Source organism: Spinacia oleracea, chromosome 1, assembly GCF_020520425.1.
Source record: "Spinacia oleracea cultivar Varoflay chromosome 1, BTI_SOV_V1, whole genome shotgun sequence".
In the NCBI taxonomy this organism is placed as follows: domain Eukaryota; kingdom Viridiplantae; phylum Streptophyta; class Magnoliopsida; order Caryophyllales; family Amaranthaceae; genus Spinacia; species Spinacia oleracea.
In genome coordinates this window covers 86,695,180-86,706,157 of record NC_079487.1, presented here as the reverse complement: position 1 = coordinate 86,706,157, position 10,978 = coordinate 86,695,180, and the positions used below count along the sequence as shown (strand labels likewise).

The 10,978-nt window shown below is 30.0% G+C and overlaps 1 long non-coding RNA gene across 1 annotated transcript; it reads right to left on the bottom strand.

Moving 5' to 3' along the window:
- Positions 1 to 394: 394 nt before the first annotated feature.
- LOC110791695 (uncharacterized) lies at positions 395 to 7,110 on the bottom strand. The gene is made up of 3 exons (XR_002534166.2): positions 6,917 to 7,110; positions 6,748 to 6,832; positions 395 to 689 (listed from the first exon to the last, which is right to left on the bottom strand). It is a non-coding gene; the product is annotated as an uncharacterized lncRNA (long non-coding RNA).
- Between the last annotated feature and the right edge of the window lie 3,868 nt (positions 7,111 to 10,978).

The window sequence follows — 10,978 nt, the reverse complement described above, 5'->3', positions numbered from 1 at the left end:
TACTAAAAATAATTCTATGTAACACATTTTCAATCCTATTGTAGCACCTTAAATGTGTTACTCATAATATCTTAGGTAACACTTTTAAACTATTAGTACCACTTTTTTATATCAGTTTTATTTCCAGTAGCACTTATTGAATCATAGGTATCACTTTTCACCATATAACGTAACACATTGTTTAATATTAAGCAACACTATTCTACTATTAGGTAACACTATGTATTTAACACTTTTTAATATCTATTGTAACACTTACACCGTAATGCTTATAATTGAATATTAATTTAATAAATATTACAAAATTGGTATACAAATGATAATTATATTAAAATAAATTCATTAACTATAATTGTATAATAAAAATGATAAAGATATTATAATAGCAATAATATTAACAATAAAAAGAAGAATAGTATTAATAATATGAATCCGAAATAATTATTTGAACAAATATGCAAATGTCATTTTGAAGGTTAAACTAATAAACAACATTCTAATGTATTTGATGTATGCTCTATGAAAATTACATTATGATGTTCTAAATAAAACCAAATGATCATATCTAAACATCAAATGTATTGTCTTCTATCTTTTCATCTTCAATTGTCTTCCCTTGTGTGTGCATGATTCTCAATGTCAACTACTTGATCTTCATTTTCTATCAGATCCAATCCATCATATTGTTCCTATAAGAAGTATAAAATCAGGAAAAAAAAAAAATTAAGCACAAGTCAGCAGCAGAAAACCGAAAACTAAAATAAAAAACTTAAATCCAACCATAACTGACTTGAGGTAGAATGAATGGATTGAATGACCAAAGAAGTTGTATAATCGTTTGATCTATGACTTTATTCTTGATGGATTTTAGGTAATAAGTGATAAAGTTATAGTGTAGCAGATGTGGACTACTGACTACATATAATAATGTGCTATTTTAATGGTCTGGTAGATGGTAGCCTATAGGTTTCTCAACTTCAGTGGTATTTTTTATGCACACCTCAACAATAACAGGCATATGAGGCAGCAGTATACGCTCTGAATCTGATGGGAACTTTGCAACAACTCCAAACAATAAATGAAAGAGGTGCAAGACTAATTTTGCAGATGGAGAATCTGGTTGTTTCAAAACATTAAGCTTACTGCTAACAAGGAAATTAATTTACCTACCATTACCTCTCTACCAAACTCAAAATGGTTTCACAATGTGTTGGAACCAACATGCAAGTAATGCCTATTAGCTCAATTGGTAGAGCGTTGTGCCATTGCACAATGATGTAGGTACGAATCCTACATAGGCAACTCTTTATATTTTGTATATGATACTATTTCTCCTATTAGATTATTCTTTACTTTTGAACAAATTCTATTTACTTTTAAATTGAACAAAAGGAAAATTATGAGCAATTTTGTTTAAGTTAGTCAATCAGAATTTTAAAAATATTTGCTCATTTTGTGTAAACTATCAAAATGAGCAAAAGTTTTGAATATTAACAAATCCGAACTTTAAATTTTTTAAAATGAGCAAAAATATTTGCTCATTTGGGTGAACTATGAAAAAACGAGCAAATTTTTTGAATGTTAAGTAATCTGAGATTTTAAAATATTTGCTCATTTAGACCCAATGAGCAAAAGTTTTTAATGTTAATTAATCTGAGATCCTCTTCTATTAAAAAGCCCCAATGAAGATTGCATTTGTCGTAATTTTTATTTCCAAATTTGCCCTTTCTTAGTATATTAATTACAATTTGTTTTTTTGTTTTTTTAAATATTTACTATTATAATTTGTTGGACCTTAATGCTTCTAGACACATAGTGACATTGCATTTATCCATGTAGCTGGAGTACGGATTAGAAAGTGTAATGTACTCCCTCTATCCCAAATTACTTGTCTCAATTTGACTGCACATGCTTGTCAATACACAATTCGACCACTAATATCTTCAATTACATATTATAAAAATTTATAAAATGTTAATATTTTAAAAATAATATACGGAATATTACATATATACATTTGTTTTTATTTACTAAAAATGAAATATGGTTAAAGTAAATTGTGTGAATAATACGAAGTACAAAAAGTCAAAATCATACACGTACAACAACATTAGTAATTGAAATACTCCCTCCGTATTTATTTAAGAGATACACTTGGCCGGGCACGTGTATTAAGAAAAAGAATTGAATGAAATAAAATAATGAAGGAAGTGGGGTTGGGTCGATATTTTAATAAGTAAACAAGTGGGGACCATGTCATTTTGGTGGGGTGGGAGTTGGGGTGGGTTTATGAAATTATTTGTTTAATATGATGGTGGGTCATAGGGTAAATTAGATGTATTATTTAATTAGAGATGGGGTTGATAAGTTACTAAAAATGGCAAGTGTATCTCTTAAATAAATACGGCCGGAAAAGATACGGAGGGAGTATTACAATGGAAATCATGATAAAAAAAAATTGTGTCATCTACAAAATAACGAAGGAAGTATGTTTTTAAATGTCACGTGCAACGCACGTACCATTGACTAGTTTTTAAAAAATTGCTCATTTACCCACAATGAGTAAAAGTTTTAAATATTGACAAACACAAAATTTTAAATTTTAAAAATGAGCAAAAATATTTGCTCATCTGTAAACGATTAAAAATGAGCAAATTTCTTTGCTCATTTGTGTAAACTATAAAAAAAATGAGCAATTTTTTTGAATGTAAAGTAATGTGAGATTTTAAAATTTTTCTCATTTAGACACAATGAGCAAAAGTTTTCAATATTAACAAATCCGTACTTTAAAATTTTAAAATGAGCAAAAATATTCGCTCATTTGTGTAAATTATAAAAAAAATGAGCAAACATATTTGCTCTTTAGTGTAAACTATAAAAAATGAGCAAATTTTTTGAATGTTAAGTAATCTGAGATTTTAAAACATTTGCTCATTTAGACACAATGAGCAAGAGTTTTGAATATTAACAAATTCGAACTTTAAACTATAAAAAATGAGCAAAAATAATTGCTCATTTGTATAAACTATAAAAAATGAGCAAATTTATTGAATGTTAAGTAATCAGAGATTTTAAAATATTTGCTCATTTAGACGCAATGAGCAAAAGTTTTGAATATTAACAAATTCTAACTTTAAAATTTGCTCATTTGCTTGTAACTACAAAGGTTCAAAATTTTTAAACACACTAAATAAACCGATCCATGATCCTTCCAAGAAAAATAAGAATAATTAGTTATTCATATTTCTTGAAACATAATAGCTCAAAACGAACATGAACAATAAGAACTTAATAGTTAATATTGAAAAATATTTGCTCATTTTGTGTAAAATATATAAAATAAGCAAAAATATTTTCTCATTTAGACACGATGAGCAAAAGTTTCCAATATTAACAAATTCGAACTTTAAAATTTTAAAAATGAGCAAAAGTATATGCTCATTTGCGTAAACTATGAAAAGTGAGCAATTTTATTTGCTTATTTAGACACGATGAGCAAAAAGTTTTCAATATTAACACATGCGAACTTTAAAAATTTTAAAATGAGAAAAAATATTTGCTCATTTGTATAAGCTATATAAAATGAGTAAATTTATTTGCTCATTTTGACACGATGAGCAAAAGTTTTCAATATTAACAAATCTGAACTTTAAAATTTTAAAAATGAGAAAAAGTAGTTGCTCATTTGTGTAAACTATAAAAAATGAGCAAATTTTTTGCTCATTTAGACACGATGAGCAAAAGTTTTCAATATTAACAAATACGAACTTTAAAATTTTAAAAATGAGCAAAAGTATTTGCTCATTTGTGTAAACTATAAAAAATGAGCAAATTTATTTGCTCATTTAGACACGATGAGATAAGTTTTCAATATTAACAAATCCGAACTTTAAAATTTTAAAAATGAGCAAAAGTATTTGCTCATTTGTGTAAACTATAAAAAATGAGCAAATTTATTTGCTCATTTAGAAACGATGAGCAAAAGTTTTCAATATTAACAAATACGAACTTTAAAATTTTAAAAATGAGCAAAAGTATTTGCTCGTTTGTGTAAACTATAAAAAATGAGCAAATTTATTTGCTCATTTAGACACGATGAGCAAAAAATTTCAATATTAAAAAATCCGAACTTTAAAATTTTAAAAATGAGCAAAAGTATTTGCTCATTTGTGTAAACTATAAAAAATGAGCAAATTTATTTGCTCATTTGTATAAACTATAAAAAATGAGAAGATTTTTTGAAGTAATATGAGATTTTAAAATATAAATGAGCAGATATTATAGTTTCATTTAATTTCGGATTTGCTCATTGAGTCTAAATGAGCAAATATTAAAGTTCAGATTTTAACATTTGCTCATTGAGTGTAAATGAGCAAATATTAAAGTTCGAATTTTAAAATTTAATTTGCTCATTTGTGTAAACTATAAAAAATATTTGTTGATGCAGTTAGTCATGCAGATTCGGTTTAGTTTTCTATACATTAGTCCTGCTCGGTTAGTTCTAACAGAGATCCGTAGGTTATTGGGTTCAAGTCTGCCTTGAAGGGGTTTGTTTTAATCTGCCTTGGTTAATTTGGCCCGAGTTGAGTTAGGCTTACTTGGGTACTACTGCTTTGCTTTGTGTTCTTCTTGAAACATGATAGATAAAAAAAAATTAACTGATAAGAAGTAAATAATATTAACCCAAGAGTAAATAAAACAATACAAAAAATAAATTAGATTAACATACGTGGGATTCCAACCCACATCTTTTGTGCATTTTCACAATGCTCTACCTATTGAGCTAGTAGGCTAGTATATTTTCTCGTGGTTATTTTTTTATGATCAGATGCAGATTCAGATCAGGAGACTAATAAAAAAAGCTAATACAGGGGACTCAAGTGTTTAAGTCATGGTATAAATTTGATGGTAAATTCGATCTCATAACGTAAATGTTCATTAGCAACTTCGCTTAATAGTCAAATGAACAACACCAGCATTATCATGAAATCATGAGCATTAACCAATTGGCTCCTGCATAAGATCCTAATATATGTAGTATAGTGTACAAAAATGTTGTGATCAACGTTATAGATAAGTAAAAAAATGCACATTTATGATGACACATTTTTCGCAAATAAAAAGCAAACAATATCCAAGACAACACAATTGTTTTGCAGCAGCACAAAGATGGTAAAATGAAATTTGTCAATGTCATGCACAGTGATCAGAAGACACGTTTTTCAATCAAAGGAGAGCTTGTGTATCATTATTGTGCAGTCTCAAGTTTTAGTGAGTTCACTGTTGTTCACTCTGGTTGTGCTGTTAAAGTGAGATCTGATGTTCCTTTGGACAAACTTTGTCAATAACAGACCTTATCAACCCAACAGACGACAAAGAACCTATACATCAGGTCATTAAGCGTAAGACTAATGGAGGAGCAAATTATGCATTTGAGTGTGTGGGTGATACTGGAACTGTAACGACTGCTTTGCTCTCATGTTGTGATGGGTGGGGTTTGACTGTTACTCTTGGTGTACAAAAAGTGGAGCTTGAAGTGAAAGCTCATTATGGACTGCTTCTTTCTGGAAGAACATTGAAAGGGTAACTAATTGGAGGGTGCATGGAAACCTAAGTCAGATATTCCAAAATTGGTGGACATGTACACCAGAAAGGAAATCCCGATAGATCAATTTATCACTCATGATCTTCAATTTGCTGATATCAACAAAGCTTTCGAGCTTATGATTGGTGGCAAGTGTCTACGCTGTGTAATTCACATGCCAAACTAGATTTAAACTGGTATGATGAATGTGAACATTTAAAAGTATATCTACATAACTGAGTTCCTACAGAAAATACAGAATGGTCTATCCATTTGTCATCTTTGGCTATCCCTCATATCTGCATCAGACACAAATCCACAAGCATCACATTTAAGCTGTAACATCTGAGTTTTGGTTATCAAGATTTCAGTCTTGGGATTGCCACACCTGTAGCACTCTTAATCCCGACAGCTGAATGCATAGGTCTATACTACAATACTAAAGACAGCAACGTAAATCAACCTTGCAGAGCAGAAATTCATTGTTATTTAAGGTATCGTAGGTGTATTCAACGAACTTTCTAACTAAAAACACTAAGGTTCGAGGATTCGACTATTACTCCAATCTTTTAGCTGTGTTAAAAAGGATCTAGTCTTCCATATGACAGGGGATACTTATAGAGTTATAGTTGTTTACAAAGGTGATCCTGCAAGAATATCCAATAATTGAACATTAAGGGATCAAGTGATCAACCATGGAAGTCTGCCAATTATACTTAAGAATTAATAATCACCAACTGTCTTTCTTTCCTCATTTCCAGTCATCTTGATCAGCAAATTATTGATTATAATTATGTTCATTTAAACATCATAATGTGAAAAAATACTGGTTGGTTTTTATTAATGCAACTACTCAATCTGATTAAACTAATGTTCGACTATAATTTCTTCAATTCCTCCCGAATCACAAATAACAACTACGAATGATAACCTAAAGGACAACAAAATACGAATTAAACTTTCAAAATTCCTTCAATTCCTTCCTAATCACAAATAACAAGTATGAATAATAACATTCAGAACAACAAAAACTTGGAGACGTAGAAATCAATCATGAAAAACCATTAAATTCAAGCAGTATGCGAAGATCAAATTAAAAAGGCAATCAACACTAAGGAAATTGAAAACCTAGAAATTAATTGGACTAAATTAGGAACGTTTACCTTCAATTTTAAGCTCGATTATTGCAGATTCAAGTGAATAATTGAGTGTTGCAGTATTTCCCACATGAAGAACATCAAATCAAAGCTGAAAATTACTATAGACCATTAGGAATCACTAATCAACCGCAGAACCTATAATTTACATAAATCCACAAAGAATTACACTTACCAATTGTAGCAGAGAAGATGACCCGTAGATTATGGCAGCGTGAAGATGGTGGCGGTGCAGTGGTTGCAGCGGGTGAGGAGAGAGAATCACGAAGGAGAGCTAATGGAGGAGAGAGAATAAGAGTTCCCGAGACTCTGAGACTGAAGCACGAGGAGAAAGAAACGGGAGCATGATTCTTTTTTTCTTTGTGGCAATATTTACCGTTTTGCCATTACTGAACGCGGTAGGTAAACGCATTCGAGCAGTTAGATCCGAATGCACGAGATTGCTTCTCATTCTTCTCATTCTAAACTCGTTTCTCATTTGAGTGTAAATATATATATATATATATATATATATATATATATATATATATATATATATATATAGGAAGGCTCATGTGAGAACACCCCTTCTATGTGAGAACACAATCTTATGTGAGAATTAATCTGAGCCTTTAAATCTTTTCAAATCTAACAGCTCAAAATCAAGGGATTAGTAATGGCATATTTGTAAATTTATTAAACTATTACCCAGCCATTCTCCTCCCTTTTCACGCTCACTGCTTCTCTAAAAAACTATAGACCTCTATTTTCTCTCTCTTCATTGTGCCACCATTAGAGCTTCAATCAAGGTCGAATTTCACATCACTTTCGGCCTAATAGCTGCGATTTCACTCCAGATACTCAAATATATTCACCAAATTTCCATATTTCATGAGTTTAAATGTATTATTTCATTTTCTTGTTTAATTTTTCAAATTTTATTTTCATGATTATCTGTGATTAATTTTTTGATTTTAGAACGATTTTGTTGAATTGGATTGTGTTTTGGAAAGATTATTTGTTCTCTGATTCAATTTCGTTCTTAATTTTTTGTTTTTTATTTGAATTCGATCATATTTTGCGAATTCGTATTGTTTGAATTTCAAACATGGATTTGTGAATTCATGTAATTGTGCGATATTCGAAATCATGTTGTTCTTTGATTCGATTATGTATATTGTCTAATCATTGTTGTGTTTTTCATGCTTTTTAATTTCACATTAATCCTTATGCTATCTGTTTGTGCTATGTAACTAGAAGTTTTCATATTCCGCAATCGTCAATCACTGAATCTGGTGCGTTTTCTTATTAATATTTCTCCAGTTTAATGTTCTGAATAATTGTTCATTTTGTTCTGGATGATTGTTTTAAATGTTTTGAATAACCGGTGTTTTTGTTCTGAACTACAATGCAACTGACAATGTTGTTGTTCTGAATAATTGCTCTTTTTGTTCTGCACTTTTATTCATATGTTCTATGTTATTATTATATATGTTATGAGCCGTTTTCTCACATTCTTGTATAGATTCGGTTATATAGAGGATGTGAGGATCTTGGTTACCATGATATTCGAAATTTCCCGGAAAAAGTGAAGTGAACTTTATAACTTTATTATAATATGATTTGAATATTTAGATAACTGTTTTTATTTCTTTCATGAACTAAATGAATGTACATCGTGTTCTAAAAAATATACATGTTCTAAACAATATACAACATGTTCTAAACTTTACACAACATGTTCTAGGAAACTTTGCATTGTATTCTACACAACATGCTTACTGTTCTAAACAATATACATCATGTTCTAAAAAATATACATATATAATGTTCTAATTTGTATAGTACCTTTATTATTTTTTGTTTAGTTCTCTTGACACTAATCCTTTTTGTTATTTTCAGGACTTTGTCATTGATTCGTTTTCTTCAAACAAAACTCGATTTCAATATTTTTCGTGCAGTTAGAGTTGATGATTTTATTTGTTACATGTTTTTTATTTTTTATTTTGAATAATTATGTACGTTGTACTATTTTTTACATTATTTTTTTATATCTTATTTTTAGTGTTACATTTTAGTTATCATTCTGGATGGACATAGTGTTACGGTTCAAATTGTTGTATAAATTTTATATATTTTATTATAAGCGTATTTTGGTTTTGTTGACCATGTTCTAAAATTAAACACATTTTTTTTCTACGTGTTGTTGATCATGTTCTAAATTTTCACATCTTTTGTTCTACATAGAAAAATAGAATATATTTTTTACCGATCTTTTGAACATGGTTTAGCTAGTAGATTTGTGAAGTAATTGACTTCTTTTTTAATAGATTCATTAGCATATCACATTACAAGTATATTCGTCAAATTAAACTTCAAGCAAATGAATCTATTACAAGTTGATCAAAACCATCCAATATAAATTGTTGGTTTACTAATTTTACGAATTCAACATAAAATATTTACAAGAAATTCAACATTTGATGTTACAAAGACATTATGATCCCGTTAAATTTGATTCTTTGTTTCCCATTTCCTTAACTCGGAAACCATAACATGATGTTCATCATTTTTCTTGTGCGCCAATATCTCGCCACAATACTCAAGCCTCAATCTCTTCATTTGCTCAAACTGCAGTGAATTAAATTTTGAATATTAGAAACAATAAAATAAGATATGTTCTACATTTACAAAGTAGATGTTCTGAATTCACAAATTAGATGTTCTGAATTCCCAACGTAAATGTTCTGACTTCCTAAACTAGATGTTATGAGTTCCCAAACTAAATGTTCTGCATTCCTAAGCTAAACTTTATGAATTCCGAAACTAAATGTTATGAATTGACGCAGATACACATGAAAGACCGAGCACATACACATGCAAGTAACAAACACAATATGCATAACTACACCCAACACATAACTGAAGACATCACAATCTCGTATGTGTTCATGGATAAATACCGTGATTTGAAACGAGTTGCCTATGTAGGATTTGAACCTACATCATTGTGAAACTGCACAAAGCTCTACGAATTGAGCTAATAGGCATTGTCCCAAAACATCAAGCATTGACGGCCATTACTTGCAACGGCACCACACACACAAAGCTTATAGCAACAACCAAACAGAGCAGAACCACTTCCCACCCTAGACTGACCTGCAACAGCCCTCTCTGCAAAACAAATAGCCTACACCAGCAACTATGCAACAACTTAAGACCAACACCAATCTTTGAAATGAATATACTAGCCCATAATGTCGCACATGAAAACACAACATAGCTAACCACGCCAAAATTGTCATAGAAACAGGCATAAAATCAGACCCAAAGCAACTTCATGAACATATTAGATACAAGAAAATAATATTGGAACATATCCTTCTAGTTTCAGAACATCTTGTTATGAAATTTAGAACAGAAATATTCTTAAATAATGCATATAATGTTCTAACAATTAAATTTATATGTTCTAACAAGTTGATCAATATGTTCTACTAGTTAAGAAACATGTTCTGCATTAACAAAGTATATGTTCTGAGTTACTATCTTTTGTTCTGCAGTAATTAAAATTATGTTCTGAACTCATTTAATATAAGTACCAAGGACCAATACCCTGTGTTCTATGCATTTCATCTAATTGTTCTAATAATTAAACCTACATGTTTTAACAGCTAAAGCATATGTTCTAACAATTAAACTTATATGTTCTCACAAGTTGAGCAATATGTTCTAACTAGTTAAGGGACATGTTCTGCATTAACAAAGTACATTTCTGTTACGTTGTTGAACATCCATTACACTCATCTGGGAACTACCCATTAGAAAAAAGAAAAACAGACCACTGCACTTATCCTGTAAGATTTTTGTACCTTTATCTACACGAATACACTTATTTTTCATCCCAAATTGGTTACTAACATGAGCCATAAATGGATAATGGTCTTATGAACCTGGTTTTGTTATCCAAATGGAATGTTCAGGTGGTTCTTTTTGTCATCATGCAACAAACTCACTCACTCAAACTCATATTTAAATGAAAGATTGTAATTTGTATTGATAAATGCTTAAAGCTTGTAAACATGTATTGCTTGAGAACGTTCAAGAGGTTCTCTACTCTCCCACTTTCACCTAATACAATCAACATGCCTGCATACTCACTCCCCCCCCCCCCCCCCCCTTTAATTACAAATCCCTTACAAAAGACAAACAACATAAAGGAAAACAAGAAAAAATACAATAGGCTTAATGTTCCTTA